This window comes from Lissotriton vulgaris, chromosome 3_1 (genome assembly GCF_964263255.1).
Source record: "Lissotriton vulgaris chromosome 3_1, aLisVul1.2, whole genome shotgun sequence".
NCBI classification, from domain to species: Eukaryota; Metazoa; Chordata; class Amphibia; order Caudata; family Salamandridae; genus Lissotriton; species Lissotriton vulgaris.
The window spans coordinates 1,139,088,927-1,139,106,354 of NC_141689.1; the positions used below are offsets into that span (position 1 = coordinate 1,139,088,927).

General features: G+C 46.7%; 1 protein-coding gene across 3 annotated transcripts in view; it reads left to right on the forward strand.

The window, feature by feature from the left end:
- Nucleotides 1–1,416: 1,416 nt before the first annotated feature.
- Nucleotides 1,417–17,428, forward strand: part of HERC3 (HECT and RLD domain containing E3 ubiquitin protein ligase 3) — a 667,675-nt gene continuing 651,663 nt past the window's right edge. The window contains exons 1-2 of one of the 3 annotated variants that reach the window (XM_086961614.1): nt 1,417–1,569; nt 8,469–8,595. The gene's annotated coding sequence lies outside the window, so the exon portion shown is untranslated. Of the gene's footprint in view, nt 1,585–8,468; nt 8,596–17,428 lie in introns of all 3 variants that reach the window. The other 2 variants (XM_086961616.1, XM_086961615.1) reach the window with 2 other exon arrangements.

Sequence of the window (17,428 nt, forward strand, 5' to 3'; positions counted from 1 at the left end):
GTAAAACGTTATAATCCTTTTAAAACCGCTCACCGTTAATGCTTCAAAAGCATGCGATCAGTCATTTTCCTTCCGATTCTTACGATCGGTAAATGGTAACTATGGTAACCCTGAAAAACAATTCAAGATGGCCTCCAAGCATAGCTACGTGATTGCACGCATGCGCGTGATGACGTATGCTCGAGACGAGATTACGATCTCGCTCAGGGCATAGAGGAAGCGCAACTGAGTGAGAGGAATCAGTGAAAAGGAAGAAAATGTCCGATACCTCGAAGAAAAGGCCAATTTCAAGCGGATTTTCTTGACAATGAAGGTTCAGGGTAAGCTTGAAGCAAGCGGTGAGTCCAAGTTGGATCGTGCAAAGTTGGTAATACGCTGTTTTTGTAGAAAATTAAGTCCCTCGTCGCCAAATGTGAAGTAAACACTCTCCAAGTAACTCAGGAACATTCAGGAGACGTCTTTGTTGGAGAAAGGTAAGTTTATTCTCAAATGTACAGAGTATCACAGGAGCACGTCCGCTCCCGAGGTTGTCCATGAAGCCTCCACTCCGGTAAGACGCACGCGCGCTGGGAGAGTGATAGTGAGACCTTCACACCTCAGAGACTTTGAGTGAGAGAACGTTGAACATTGAACTGTAAATGTCCGTTGTGTAAAAGGAGGAAATATGTGGTGTTAGCTTTCTAGTTGCAGCCGGCCTGCGTGTGACGTAACACGGGCCGGCAGAGAACGCGGGACTGCGCATGCACGAACGGCTGTTCGCACCGCTCAGAGCCCGGCAGAGCGCGATCCCTACAAGACGTCTGGCACTCTTCCCCCGTAATTGCTTAAGTCAATAAATGAGTATTTCCCCTCACACCTGCCTCGGAGTGATCATTTGGGAGGGGGCCTGTGCACTTCTACAGCAGTGCCGATAAAAACCTGGAAGAAGTTAGACAAGCTTTTGCAGTAACGTCTCCTGTCAGTTATTCCCGCTGGAGTCGGCCAATACTCCGATTTTTTGTGACGCACTGCTTTAGACGGTGTTACAGTTTCCGTGAACAAAATCAGGGCAAAGGAAACGTGCACGCAAGACGGCGGAAGAGGTGCCAGCCTGATAAGCGGTACGCATCCACTCAAAAACAGTTCAACTGCGACCCAGGTGCTTCCAAGGACAACAGGCGTGAGCCATAGAGAGAGCACGCTAGGGGTATGACGTCATCGCTGGCCAGGTCGCGTAGAGTCGTTGTTAGGGACGCCCAAAGGTGCGTATCCTCTTATGGAGAGAGACAGGCGCGGCCATGTCCTCTGGCGAGACGTCAGAAGTAAACCACGCCCCCCGCGTGGCTAGGCGAGTGGGCGCGCCAGCGCGTCACAGCCCTGCTTATTCTCCTCCCACGTCTGCCCCGCAGCCCTTCCCGCCCCGCCCCATTGGTCCCTGTCAGGGAGGGCCGCACTGGAGCCGCCGCGGCCGCAGCACTTCCTTGTTTGTTGTCATCAGGAGCGGAGGAGGAGGAGGAGGGAGACGCCCGGCTAGGCAGGAGCGGGGACTCTCAGGAGACGGAGGTGGAGGACAGCAGCAGGCTAGCCGAGGTACTAGCAACTGGGGTGAGGTGCAGGGGGCAGAGGAGGCTGTGCCAATGCTGTCAACAAAGGGTCTGTGTCCTTCTCGCAATCCGGGCGTGGGGAGGGCAGGAAGGGCCCATGGGGATAAAGCGAATCCGTCAAGTCCATCTCGTACCTTGGTCGGGTCATTTGCTGGCCGCTTTGGCTCTGCCCGTGGCTGCATGGGCAGGCCTCGAACCTCGGTGACCTCTTCTCCCTGCCAACTCCGAGTCTGCCCCTGGCACTTCTAGTTACATTCCGCGAGGCACATAAGACCACAGTACTTGGCACTAGAGAACCACTGTGGCACTAGACCTACAACCCTGCTCCAGAGGTTGTTGTGTTATACTGCCTGTTAGAAATGCGAGCCTTTGTCACCAGCAAGGAGCTAGCCAGTTTCACTGCCCTGCGAGATACGAGCGCCCAGAATTTCTACTTGTGGCTGATATTATCATTCTACCAAGCTGCAGAGGCCTTGACGTATTCAAGCACTGCGGGTGGCATTCCTTACTGCCGAGCATCAGATCGCAGAGAGCCGCTGGCGCTAGCAGGGCCTTTCTCTGCCCATTGCTAAGACCATTGAAACTCCCCCTGCAGTGCAGCTACATAATTGTCTGTTACTAGCGGGGTAGCAGAGACCCCCCCCCCCCCGTTCTTCTATTTGGTACTAAAGTAGTGAACCGCCAACTATTTATTGTGTTTGTGCAATTGTAGTTTGTCAACCAGGCACGACCATGTACAGTAATGACAAGGTGATATATAAGGACTAAATGATTGGTGGGTACCTAAAGTAATTGGGCAGTAGGGGAGACGATTTTCAGTGTTCCTATTCTGCCTGGTGCGTTTGTCACTTAGGGCAAGGGCTTGTCAGCCACTGTTGACAATCAGGTGACAGAAAGACTGCCGGTGCTGTGTTACAGAAACCAGGAAACTCCCGGAACCGTATTTGTTGGCAGGTATCCGAGGCATTCAGCTCCTCTCCCCATATCATAAAATTAATTGCATCATGTGGCACTTCTCACCACCAGTTTTTGAGCGAGGTCCAAGCACACCCAGTCACCATAAGCCAGGAAACCCTTCCTTTAAGGCATCCGGCGTTGGGTGAGCTTCAGAAGCTGCTCACATTAACTACTGAAAAGGTGTAATTTCTGTTCCGGGGATGGTGTGCAATCGGAGCTGTCCTAGTGCACAGAGGCAGTTGCATTTGACAGTCCAACCAGAACCTCAGCCACGTGTCTAACATGTCACTGTGCAGCATTCACAGTCCTTTATGAATTCAGTGTGTGCCGCTTTGCTGAGGTTGAAGCTGAATCAGTGAATGGCTAGAAAAGCTTCTGTGTTTTTGTTGTGGAAACATTTTATGTTTTTTTTCAGCTAAGATCCATAGATACATTCACACACAGGTTGGACCTTATTTTATTGCGTCTCGTATAACTATGCTGTTGGGGAATTGCAGTAGACTCCCTGTTCTTGAACCTTGGGCTGCTCACTGTGCGTATGGCGTTTTAAAAATTTCTTTTTGCCACTTGAAGAGATGTTGAGCTGTGAACTGAAGTAACAGTTTACACCCCGATTCCAAGTGGCAACTTACACTGCCCTGAGGAGGGCAAGGGAGAGCCACCTTGCGGCCTCAGCACTGTGGGATAATTTGATACAGTTGATCCTGCTACCTCAGTGCAGCGCAGGCTTGATGGGGTATCATTGGGCGTAACAAACAGCTGTGCCTGTTTTTAGGCCACACTTCTTCACAGCAACATCCACTTACCCATATGTGCAATCAGGAACCGCACATCTTCCTAGGTAGCTGCCTTCAAGCACTGCCCCGTGCATTAATATAAAGCATTATATAGATAACAATGAATTATGGGGCTTTTGTCTACCGATGGGTACTGAGTGACATGAACCAGGAGCGAAGCTCGAGTTGTCTCTGATATCACTCAGAACCCCGAAGGTAAAAACATCCACGTAATTCATTTTGAACCCATCTTAATTTTGTTATGTATGGCTATCAAAATAACAACTGGTTCACATTGGTTGTAATAATTGACCATGGTATTATATTCCTATAGATCAGTAATCACCAGTCAGTAGTACCACACCTGACTTCTTTCTCCAATCCCCCAGAAGCAGGCTGTAATACTTGTTATTCTGACTATACATTAGAGAAGGCTACCATGTCCTGATGAATGGGCCTTAACACCTCATGAAAGGGTTTTACATTGGCAGGAACATTTCGACCTCCGTTGGTGAGTTGCTTTATACCCCCACAATAATGTTAATCAAAAGTCGCAGAGGGTCCATCCAGGCGGTAGTTTTTTTTTAGATAACACATATTTCCCCTGAGCTTATTTCCCTCTCAACTGATAAACATTAGGATGACCTCCATGTGGTTTGTGGCTCCGAAAATCATCTGCTCCGGCTTTCAACAGCTACGTAAGAGCAGAGGATTAATGGGGCAACATTGTATCTCCTACTTGACTTTGCAAGCAATGCTTACTACCAACTCCCCACCACCTTCCCCCATGTAATGAAGCTTTCCGCCTCCAGCCAAGGCAGACAAACAGCAATGCGCTAACAGGTTCTCAGAGTGGCCTGTCAGCCTGGCCTGGAATACCTTTATGATGTAGCAACAGTGGGTAACCAGGGTATGCCCAGACATGGGTCCCTTGCTCACTTTGCCACCGGATTCATGCTAGCCTGGCTGATAAGGGGTGTTATCCCAAACCCGGTCCCAAGATGCTTGTTTCCTGACTTGGCAGTTCAGGCTGGACTGTTCCCATGAGGAACAGGGTCAAGCCTGATTTGCATATGGCTGGGTCTGAACTGAGCTGGCGAAGTGAGCCAAAGAATGATGATTGATGTAACCCAGATCTGTGACTGGGAGTTAGTGTCTGAAAAGTTTCAGTGCTCTGTCCTTCATCTCCTTGTGTTTGCTTTTCTCACTCTCAGTTGACGGGGTATGCCCAGACGTGAATCTCTTGCTCTCTTTGCCACTGGATTCATGTTAGCATGGCTGATGACGGCTGTTGCCCTGTTTTTTTCAGGCTGTTTTCTTGTGGTTCAGGGAAGACCTAGCTTGGCAGTTCGGGTTGGACTGTTCCCATGAGGAACATGGTCAAGACTGATTTGCATATGGCTGGGTCTGAATTGGGTTGGCGAAGTGAGCAAAAGAATGATGGTGGATTCAACCCAGATCTCTGACTGGGAGTCAGTGTCTGAAAAGTTTCAGAGCTCCGTCCATCATCTTTGTGTTTGCTCCATTAAATAAACTGTCAAATATTTTGTTTATTTGTTGCTGATTACATACATGGCTGTTTGACAACCGACAGGGTCCCCTTTTTCGCGCTCATAAGCAAGACCTTCTCAGGAGAGTTTAAGCTGTGGTTCTACAAATGCTCTTATAGATGCATAGCTTCTAGTTATTCCCCACGTGTTCTCCATCCCTCCCTTGAGGTCCAGAAGCGACAATATGAACATAAGCTGTTCCAAAGACCTTGCAGGGCAGATACCTCACATAGGCTGTATCCTGGTCAGTGTAAGCGGATGTTCTAAATCAGCACCTCAAAACGAGAAGATCCTGCAATTTCTTTCTTCCTTTCTGCAGAAATATGTTCTCTTGAGATTTACAACCTGATGCCTAAGTGCACCTCTTCCAAACCTTCAAGGCCTCAAACATTTGGATTGACGTTCAAATAACTGCGGCTTCAAAAGTAATGTTTGTGTGATGATGTTTTTTTGGGGAGGGGGGGATCCATGCTATTTTATTGCGAGCATTTCGACCATGCAGGAGAGCTGAATTTTGAATCCTTACCTAGAACCCAAGATCAGACAGACTGCTGAGGCGATGCAAATAGGACCTGCAGGAGGCATATTCTTTTTCTGTTTTTGAGAGCACTTCATGAATCGTTTCGGAGCACAAGGAGCAAATCAGCTTTGCTTGGTGGCATAACTCAACATGGTGGCACAACTGAACATGGTGGCACCCCTTCCCCTGGCAGATTGTGCTGAAGGACCCCTGAGTCTCCAATATCGCTTAGATATTCATTGTCCTTGGGCTGACTGGGTCCCCTTGAAGGTTTAAGGGGTCCTAATATGTAGGGGGTCCCCATGTGCCACCGGGGCGAGGGGTCTGCGTTACTTCCTGGCTTTACGGGGTATAAAAGGGGAAGGATTCTCTTAAAAAGGGTATGGGACCACCTGAGATATTCAAGTAGATTGCTGCTGTGCATTGAAACATCACAAACCCAAGCTTTGATGTTTAGGTAATGATATAGTGCTATGGAAGGAGCTGTAAGCGTTTTTAACCATGAATGCCAACTAGGTGTCTTTTGATACCCTTGGTCAGAGTGATCCTAAAAGTGGCATCTAGAACCAACATTAAACATCCTCTTAGAGTCCTGTTTACTTCTGTACTTATAGATGTAAGGTATCCACCTGAAAATGTCAAAGGCAATGAGCATGGAACCTAAATGAACAAGTCATTAATCTATGCAAAGCTATTACACACACGATCAGCAGTATGCATTATTTCAACAAGGATAAGCATTCTTAGTGGTACGTGGAGACCCATTGAACAGACCACAGTGGACGGCGAATATAAAGCATTTATGCTCTAATGTTTTTCTGTTAGTCCTTTTGAACGCTGTTAGGCATTCCATTATGTAAATTTAACGAACATTGTGGAGCCGCTGTGACTTTGTCGGAAGCAGAGAGGGCTTCGACCTAGAGCCCATTGTATTATAGCAGACATTAAGAGAGAAATAACCATGCCCAACTGGGCTTGGCCACCCCCGTCACTTATGGCCGAGCTCAATAACAACATCAGGGGATTAAGTGGTAGGTTAATTTTAATGGGGTCCTTTAGCCACCTAGTAACCTTTTCATGACCTGTGGGCTAGGTGACAGGATTGCCACTTCTGTGAAGGTGCCCCTTTCAACACAGTGCCTCCTGCGAGGATCAGAGGCACTTATAGGTGTTTGCATGCCACAATACATAAACCATTTGCGCAATATTTAAGTAATGGCCATTTGTTGTCACCCAGAACCCCTCAGTGAAAAAACACCCCCTTTTAAATGTGTGTTTTTCAAGGCACAGTTAGTGCTTCAGTTGGGAAAGCTTGTGTCTGTGTTCACCCGGTTGAGGGTCGGAAGAGGGAGGGGTGTGGGTAGGAGGCTAATTTTTCATTCCTGCCCTGAGTGGATGTGGATGATTAATCCAGAAAGTGAATGTTATCTGCAGAGGAAGACTCACTGCTGGTATTAATCATATGTACTTTTTTATGAATCTGATGCAATAACTAATGCTTTCTAGGCTTGCGTTCATCCAGTCATTATTTCTTCAATCCGCATAGCCTCTCTTCTGTGCCCACACCCCCTCTCAAATCACTAACCAACCCTCCACTTTTGATTTGACTGATTCTTCATCATGGATCGCAGTGCATTGTCTCTCCTAGTGGTCTGGTCTTTGAAGCATAGCTATTGTCTCCCTGATCAAGATTCCCTTCATTACACTCGCATTGGCATTGCTCCCCCCCTCCCCCAAGCTGATTTTAACATGTATACTCTGCGCCTTCCCCAACCGTGTGTTTTCTCTATTTATATATACACGCACACACACAGGCACTCGTGCGTTTGTGTGTTGACATAGTCCATCGCACTCACTCTCGCCCCCCCCACTGAAAACGATCAGTCTAGAAGTCTCCCTGTTTCTGCTAGTCTTGATCCCTCTCCTGCCGCTTTAGAAAATTTGCAATGCAATAGGTCTCGCATTTATGAGAGCTTTAGCTATTGGCATTGTAAATGACAATGCCTTCTATGTATGTGTTGTTTTTTTAAACTGGTAAATAAAAGACATTATCATTTACAATGCCAATAGCTTAGACTCTCGCAAATGCGAGACCCGTTGAATTGCAAATGCATTCAGCTCCCGTGCTATCATTTTTAAAAAAAAGCATTAGGAGAGAGCGTGTCCTGCCTGCAGTAGCAGGCAGGACAATGCTATTTGAGAAAATAGTGCTCGGAGGCTGTAATTAAAGCCTACCGAGTAACGACCCACATAACGGGGTGTCACCATAGGAGGTTACAAAATGAGACAAGGCAGTACTAAGTAGGGACCACTAAGCGTATTGGCCAATGAACAGCCACAGTTTACAGTGGACAATGATGCAAGCCAATGAAAAATATGGGCGGGGAGTGGGTGGAGCTTCAAGTCCCTACCTGAATGCAGCATGCCTTGCAGAGCAGCCCAGGCTGGACCTAAAAATGCTGTTATTAAAACACAAACACAGATCGTGGGAGCGTTTAAAAATAAAAAAAACAGAAGTTTTCGCAGGTCTTTGCCTTCAGAAAAGCCTGATAGCAATAATGTAGATACCGTCCTGGCATCTTAACAAAAATCCCTGTTTTGAAGTTGCTTCTATTATTTTCACAGCGAGTCGAGTATTGCTTCCTCAGCTTATTAAAAGTAAGTAACTTACATTTATTACCTTTCAGTTTGCTGCTTGGATTTAAGACTTTCACTTTCAGTCTGGAGTGTTGTGTATATATATTAAGGAGTGTTCTTTCATGTTCTTATTCTGGCTGTGCAACAACTTTTGTTGCTCAGACCACATTAACATTTGTTTAGTTTATATAAGTTTATTTTCATGCTGATTGGTTTCATTTTGAATGGAATAAACCCTAAACATAGAAAAGGTCCACATGGGAATCCGATAAATGTGGTTGCAACCTTATTTGCACATTGGTGTCAATTGAATAGAACATCTGCATCACTAGTTGAATACATTTAAATATATAATTCTAAATATAAATATCCGTAGTGCGAATGCTTAGACCCACCCTGTGATAATCTATTTATGAATATGCCTTTTTCTCTATTTACTTTTCAGACATGACTGTTGTAGTAATGAACAATCTTGCAATTTCACAATACCAAGCTCTTCAAACTTAAGGCTAGCAGTTCTTGGTTTAACCCAGTCTGAAAGGGATAGCATCTACAATACCCTGTTGGAAAAGGTAGGAGAAGTCTTACCAATATGTTGAAGTGGCTATGGCTTTATTTATCTTGTCTAAAAAGAGCAATCTAATTATTGTTCTTAAAAGCCTTTGTATGGACATTATGAGAAATTGGGTGATTGTGTATCATTTAGTTTTGAAAGCTAAGTGGTATGTGGAACTTTCAACTAGTGAGTGATGGAAGCTCATTGTCTGCTTTAGAATGTCAACTTTCTTCTACCATAGTAGTGCATATGATTTTAAAACAGTAAACACCTTTGACCTCTTAGCATAGCTCCGCAGGGCAGGTGCATCAAGATGCTGGAATATTGAAGTGGCCTTCTGCAGCCAATATTATGTGTAGGCGAGGGGTAACTTTCCTCTGGCAGTAGTCAAATGTTCTTATTTGATAGCCTGTTTATCTGCTCCTTTGTCCAGACTGCAAGTTTCAGACTAAAACTTAGAAGTGGCATTTATTTGGTTTCAGAACTTCACTGATTTTGCTCTCAAGATGCTAATTTCCCTCAAAGTGGTAATCAATTGACCATCAAATTGTCACAAATCTTGCCAAAACCCCTCCTTTTTAGCAGTACTATCCCTCCCTTCTCTCTGTAATTTCCATGTGTTGATAAAGCATGCTTTTATTTGAACCAAGGGGATTTTTTTTAGTTTTGGAAGAATATATTTTATCTTCCTCAGTTTGTTTATATGCTCCTGTCTTTTGATGGTATGTGCTGTATTTCTTTTTTTTTTTCTCCAATTCCTTCCGCACTGCCTCCTGTCAAATAACGGACTCATTCCTACTAGTAGGGAGTTCAGCCATATGATTGGCAGCCCAGGGCTTCTGTTACAGGCCAGCAAGTGGCTTGCTGGCTCTATCTCCCTCCCCAGATCTCCTTGCCCGCACTTCCCTACCCAGATAATGTGTCTCGCGCAGCACGGCCTTCTCAAGATCATAGATTTTGCTGTGTATTGCCCCCAACGCCTCTGCACCTCGAGTAGCAAAATATTCAGCTTCAAGGGCGCGCATCTCACCCTCCAAGCATTGCAAGTACCTGCGAAGGTCCAGTAAAATTCCAGCCTGCTTAGCTATGATTTCACCCTATATCACTGACATACAAGCTTCCCAAAGCAGCGACGGGATCTCTACTGTGCCCACATTATGACTGAAGAAATCCGCCAGTCAATATCCTTGCAGAATGCCTGGTCCTGCAAAGTTCTAGGGGGGGGGAGTCGTCAAGGAAAAGCTTGACTCGGGCAATCTGGGATAACGAGCTCAAGTAAGCCTGGGGAATGATCTGAGAACGTTCAAGGAAGGTGAGGCACGGAGGACACCCACGCATCGACATCCCTCGACACAAGCCAATAATCGGTGCGTGACCAGGAGGAAGTCGGCAAGGTCAGACAAGTTCCTTCTTGCTCATTCCTAATTCTATTCCTCCACAAGTCGATCAGTCCCCCATCAGCGATTAGGGACAGGAACTGGGCAGCCTCCCAGGGTTTGGGGCGGGTAGGAATCTCCTGACCTATCAAGCTGTGAGTCCAGAATAACATTGAAGTCTCCCACTCGCACCACCGCTCCGGGCCCCAGCGCGTCCACAAGCCTCCATACCTCGAGGAAGAAGTGTGGATCATCAATATTTGGACCATACATAGACACAAGTCTAAATGGGCACCCCTCCAGTGCACCCCCACCTTCCCAAATCTCCCCTGTTGATCACATCTAGTAATCCATGTATGCCAGTGCAGCCCCTTTCTGATAAGTATAGCAACCCCCTTGCATAATTAGAGCAGGGCACAAGTCCTAAATAAAGAAGTGGGGGGACGCTCAGAGACAGGAAGTGATGTCACAGCAGGAAGTGACATCACGGAAGGTAAAAACCTAGGAGTGGGCGGACGCTCAAATACGTGACGTCACGACCGGAAGTGACGTCACGAAAGGTAAAAAACCTAGAAGTGGGGGGACGCTCAAATACGTGTAAATCACATCCATACGTAAACAGTGCATTACGCATGTCGCAATTTAAGTGTATTTCAGCAGACCTTTGTGGGTCAGGCCTATTCGGCCTGGGGACTCGCTGCCATGCCTCCCTTGAAGCTTGTCAAAAGGTGTATGTGACACCTTTGATGTCTGATTCCTCAACGCTTCCATCACCAATTATTCCCCAAATGCCAATAATAGCCTGGAATTAGATTAACCCTCGGCGTCCTGGTGCCGGGGAGAGCTGCCAAGTCCACCATAGGTTCATCTGACGGGTGCCTGACCTCTGGGCGAGATTATGACCTTGGACGGTAATTAATGTTACCAGATGACTCCGTATCACCTGGGACAATGAGCTGTGATGCTGGGCTTTCCTTCTGTATATCACTATTGCGTTGGTGCAGATGCTTGCCTCGAACTAATCCGAAACTACAACACCCTTAATGCATTAGGATGCTAAAGTAAAGCACGGGGCGGCCGGCCGTGAGGGCGAATAATGCTATAATTTAAAGCCCAGCTTTTGCGCAGGGGAGACGGCATCCACCCGGTAAGACCCCTTAAAATAAGTGGGGGGACGCCGTCCACCCACGTGGTACCCCGACTCGAGCCCTGAATTAGAGTAACGTGCTACATACTCCTCACCAATCCACCCTGCCTGCAGGCGCGCAGTAGTCTGCCTTGGTCAAGTGTACCTCCTGGAGGAAGCATACATCTGTGCTGTGCCGCTTCAGGTATGCTAGTACCAGCCTATCTTTGCGCCTGTCATTTAAGCCGCATGTGTTCCAAGTGATAACTTTCAAGGTGGCCATGTTAATAGTTCAGCGCTTGCCAAAATAGTGCCTCAGTATCGCAAGTGACTTGGAACCCTCCCGTCTGGATAGAAGCATTACCAGCCCCACCAGCCCCACCCCCCTGCAACTACAAGCCACCTAATCAGGCTGATTATATTAACTACCCGCCCCACCAAAGCCCCACAAGACTAATAAAGCATAATAATAAGAGAATTATCCCCGGGGAAACGCCAGTCGCACAGCACTGCCCCGTTGAGGGAGGCTGGATGGCCGGAACAAGTAAAGATCCTACAACCATCAGGGATTGGCCAAACTGAGGCGCCTCACTGTAAAAAGCATCCAGGACATTAGTTAGAAAAATGTCATAAGGAGTATTTCCCACCAGATTCTTGTGGTGCAGCATAGCGAACACCAGAAGTGCAGCAAACCCCAAGTGTTACTACTAATATACTTGATCATTGTCAGTTGTACGGCTGGTTATCTCGTCAGCCGGGTATGCGCTGATTAAATCCTGGTTCGGGGTAAGCCCTTTACAAATTTTGCAACCGCCTTTGGATCCGTAAAGTACAGTCTGGCCAGCGTGAAAGATGCACAGCTTCGTGGAATAGAGCAGGGAGTATTTGGTCTCTGTTTTTTAAAGGGTACATTTCACAGGGATTAAATTGTTATTCACCCTGAACAGTAATCATAAAATCCTTATAAAAGGATACAGTGTTCCCTTGATAGGGTATGGTGTGCTGCTCTCTGAGGACCGTGTCCCTGTAGTTCAGGAGCTGGGCAATGATAGGACGTGCAGAGGCCCTAGGTGGAGGTCTCTGCCTCAGCGATCTGTGTGCCTATTCAACTATACACACTGCAGACAGTGACTCCCCGAACAGAGACCGCAACATATCCTCCACATAATCCTCCATTTGCTGCATTGTCGTTGACTGAGAAATCCCCATAATTCTGATGTTCTTTCTCCTCGATCTGGCCTCTAATTCTTAATTGTTATTGAGAATGAGGGCTAGTACTTTCTCCATGTGAAGCAGCTTTTCTTGTGGGGTGTTGCTACCACCTTCCACCGCGGACATGCTCTATTCCACTTGACCAATGGGCTCCGCCTGATTGGACACTTTGTCCTGCAGGCAAACAAGTCTAACCGACTGAGTCTTTTTTGCAGTCACAAGCTGTATTGGACTGCTCGAGGTCGCGAAATATGGCCCGAATGTCCGGTTCCGAGGAAGTATCTCCACCAGCTGCAAAATTCTGGTGTGGTTCCTCCCTTGTGACCTCAGTTCCACGTGGGAGCCTCCACTGTTCGAAGGGCAACTTGAACTGCCTGTCGTCTGTTTTGCCTATGTTAACGCAGTGCAGGAGGGCCACCCAGAGTACGGCAGGCCACCCTCTGGTTCAAAGCAAGGGCCTTAATTTTGCACCTGCTGTGGGGAAGGTCACCGATGCCCGCACGGGGAGAGGTGGGAATGGGGGATCGGAGGGGAGGGGAGGTCTACACCCCGCTGACTCCAGATAGAAGGTGCTCTGGATCATCATCTTGCTCCTCTCAATATCTGGATCCCAAAGAATGAAGCCTTTCGGCCTCAGCATTTCTCCACCTCCTCTGTCTTACTCTGTGCTTCCACTGCAATTCCTCCACATACCTTGCGTGAAATGGGGATTCTTATCATCATTTGATCCGTCACTAGTGTAGCAGCGTCTCCAGTCAGTTTTTCCACCCCTGTGCCCCCAAAGGCACATCCACTGCTCTCAGTACTGCTGAGAGCCGTGGGACAGGATCCCAGTAACCAAGGGCGGGCCCACGCAATAATCAGCAGCTCAGGGCACCCGCGCCAGCCTCCCGGGTCAGAGCGGCACGCAGGATAGCTCCTGCAGGGCTCTGCAGTGCTGCGCCATCCTTCAGGCACCCCAAGGCCCCGCTGGTGGCCTAGCTGCTTTTTACTCCAGGTTTGGGCCCAACTCCCGTGGCGCTAGCAGCACCTGCACCTAGTCTCAGTGCCAGCAGCAAACTGGCCTGTCACCAGCCATCAAAGCGGGCTGCGACTCCTCAGCGGGCCTCTGCTAATCCACCTCGCCTGCCTCACTCTCGGCCGGCGACTCTCCCAGTGCACTGAAGGCCCTTGCAGGCGGCTCAGCCTCAACTTCTAGCAGTCTGCCAGCCACGACTCACCAGGCAGCAGTTGTTCCGTTGTCTGGGCCTCGCATGCTCCACTGATGATCTTATGCAGTTGCACTCCAACAGCAGAAGCCTCTCCGCAGCTCGGCCACCACTAGCCTATCCGATGGCTGCAGATAAACGTAAAATATAGTTCCAGGCCACAGAGCCTCACTAAGTGGTGGCCATCTTGCGGCGTGCAAGGAAGAATACAAGTCAAAAAAGGATTGACAATGGAAATCACAAAATTAATTTGGACATTATCCCTAAATTTAAGGTTAATGGTTGCTATATACAGTTTGTCATAGACAGTGATGCGCCAATAAACGTCATGTCAGTCGAAGTACCATGAACTGTCTCCAGTGCCCCGTCTCGCACACTTGAAAACCAGAGTATACATGTGGGCAGCCTCAACACCTCTACAAATTCAAGTGCATTCATGGCAACTATGAAACCTAAAAAGACAAAGGTTACAAGCCCCAATTCGTGTCCTTCAGAGCCCTTTGTCAAGTGCCTGTCTACTCCATTTCAGCACTGTTGCTGACATGGGACTCATTTCTGTGAATGATGACCTCAGTGCTCATCACAACATAGTGAATCAGTTTCAGTTCTTGTTTCATGGAGTGGGAAAACTTAAGACAGTGAAAGTGCTGCTCCATATTAATGAGTACATTTGTCCTGTTGCTCAACATCGTCTACATGCTTTTCATCTACAAGAGGCTATTGAAAAATACATTTAGACTTTACTTAGACATGATATCATTGAGTGCTCTACTGGTCCACCGCGATGGGTGCCGCTGATAGTGGTGGTACCTAAAAAGGACAGTGGAGGGTCTGTGCGAATTTGTGTTGACATGCATCTAGCAAACAAGGTAATTGAAAGAGAACAACATTCAGGTCCGCGTATTGCTGATATGATTGTCCAGTTGAATGATGCTGAGGTTTGTTTGCGCCTTGATCTGAATTACAGATATCATCGGCATGAATTGGAAGAAAATTGCAGATACATTACTACCTTTTCAACTCATGTTGCTTTGTTCAGATACAAGAATGTGAGTTTTGGAGTGTCTTCAGCTACCAAACTCTTCCAAGATGTAATTTGTCGTATTATATAGACTTTTACGCATGCATTCAATACAGTGATGATATACTGGTATTTGGGGCCATGCGAATGGAACATGATCGAGCCTTTACCCAAGTGTGCCCTCTACTTGCTGATGCCGGTCTCACGTTGAATGCTAAAAATGTGCATTTCACAAAACAAAACCAAAGTTCTTTGGCCACCCTTTGTCGGAGGAGGGAATAACTCTGGATCCAACCAAAGTTCAGACTTTGGCCCAGATGTAGGTAAAATAGATTTACCGAATTTTAATTACCGAATTCTACCGATTCGGTAATTAAAAATCGGTAAATCTTAGGGGTGGATATGTAGGAACATCCAGATGTTCCTTTTACCGAATCGGTAAATATCTGTATTTACCGATTCGGTAAATACCGACCGGTAATGCCCCATTCATTCCTATGGGCTTTGAAGCCCTTAGGAATGAATGGGGCATTACCGGTCGGTATTTACCGAATTGGTAAATACCGATTTTGACAAGGGTGCAGGGGGTGTCACTTTGACACCCTCTAGCAGCCCCAAAAAAAATTCGCGGGCCATGTGGCAGGCATACCTGCCCTAAGGGCAGGTCTGCCTGTCATATGGCACAGGTGTGCATGCACACATGTGCATGCACACCGGAATCGGTATTTTACCATGAAGTTGGATTTCATGGTAAAATACCGATTCTGTAAGGCTTGTGGGACTCAGAAGAGTCCCACCTACATCTCATTGTTACCGAATCAGTAAAAATACCGATTCGGTATTTTACAGATTCGGTAAATTTACCGATCGGTAAATTTACCGAATCTGTAAAATATGTGGCCCTACATATCATTTTGTGAATCTCGGTCGGTAACGGCCGAAAATACCGATTTTCGGCCGTTACCGACCGACCTACATCCGGCCCTTTGTCCTCTACTTTCCCACCAAAAGATGTAACCATGCTGCGTTCTTTTCTTTGTATGGTCAGGTACATCTGTGACTTTACCACTGTGAGTGCCCCTTTGAGAGAGTTTAAGAAAAATGTTTCATTTCAGTGGTCACAGGAGTGTGATCAAAGTTTCAAGACAAATAAGTATGCAATTGAAAATGTGACTAAAATGGCTTACTTTGATCCGAAATTGCATACAGAGATTGTTGTGGATGCCAGCCCAGTAGCGTTGAGAGTGATTTTTGCCCAACATAGTGGACATGCAAATGCCCAAAGGCGTATTGTAGCTTATGCTAGCCGAAGTTTGTCACGTGTTGAACAAGCTTACTCAACATGAGAAAGAAAGCCTAGCTGTTGTGTTTCTTTATGGGAAGCATATGACACCTGTTATAGATAAGCAATGCTCACTATTTTTAGAAATCCGAAGTCCAAAATGCCCCCTCGTATTGAGAGGTGGGTGCTGCGACTGCAAGAGAATGACTACACCATTGTGCACTGGCCGAGGAAAGATTAAAACCCTGTTGAATACTTTTCTCTACTGCCCATTCAGTGTAAGGGTACCCCTTCTAAAGTGGATGAGGCCTTTATCAACTTCATTGTGAGATCCAGCAGTCCTGCAGCTGTGTCCGTGGAGCAAATAAGTGCTGTTACAAATGCAGATAGGAATATGCTTATCCTCAAAGACATTATGCTTTAATCCTGCAGAACACATGCTTGACCTCATTATAACGATAGTGAATATCAGAAATTCATGAATGTATGTGATGAACTGTCAGTTACACAAGGAAGGATCATCTTTCGTGGGTAGAGACTTGTCATTCCTGAAAGTTTACGGCAGCAAGTCATTAAAGTGGCACATAAAAGAAATTGTGGAGTTGTCGTCAAAACGCGAGCCCTCCGGGACCATTGTTGGTTCCCTCATCTCGATGAGCGGGTTGAGAGAGAGCTCCAGTTCTGTCGTTTGTGTAGCTGTTTATCCCTCAAAACAACACAGCTTCCGTTGAACATGTCATGTCAACTCTTCCAAAAACATTTGAGAGAAAACTGCAGTTTATTTCTTTGGACCCCTTGCAAATGGTCATTATCTTGTGGTAATATTAGTAGATGAGTACTCCAAGGTTTCCTCTAAGGGAAGACCTTTGTCAATCACTCACGCTCAAGTAATTGAAAGACTAAAAGGCATATTTGCAATGTGGCATGTTCTGTCCATTCTAAAATCTGACAATGGCCTGCCTTTCAGTGGTTGGGAATTCAAAAGACTTTCTAAATGATTTAAAGATCAAGCATCAGAAAAGCACACCTTTATGGCCATAGGCTAATGTTGTTGAATGTTTTTATGGACACTCTTAAGAATGCTGGCCAGCCCGCTTCGCTGGAACGACTTCTGCTCGTCCGTTCTTCATTCTGCCCTCTGTGCCTACAGATCCACCCCTCATTCTACAACGGAGAAAGCCCGGCCTCCCTGATGTTCAGGAGAGCCATGGGCAGTGCTTAATTTGTGCCGGTGCTTTCCGGTGCTTAGCACTGGCACTTACTGATCAGTGCCGGGTGTACCACGCTGCAACTCTGCACCTCATATGCCAGTTTGATGCGCGTAGGCAGTATATAAAATTTCCTCACTAACCCGTCTCAAACAGTGTTGTGTTCGCAGTGTTCGTTTCCCGAGTCCTGGTGAAGCAGTACTGCAGAGTCTGCGCTGAAGTCAGTGTTGTGGCACTGGCAGTGGCTGTGAGAGCCAATAAAAATATTCACATCGATCACATATGATATTATATTATTCATTTCTGCGTCCAGACGGTCCGACTGTAACCATTGTTTATTGATTTTTCCATTTCCAAATTCCACATTCAAATTTAACTGGTCGTGAGGATGCGCATTGCGAATTTGCTTTACTTAG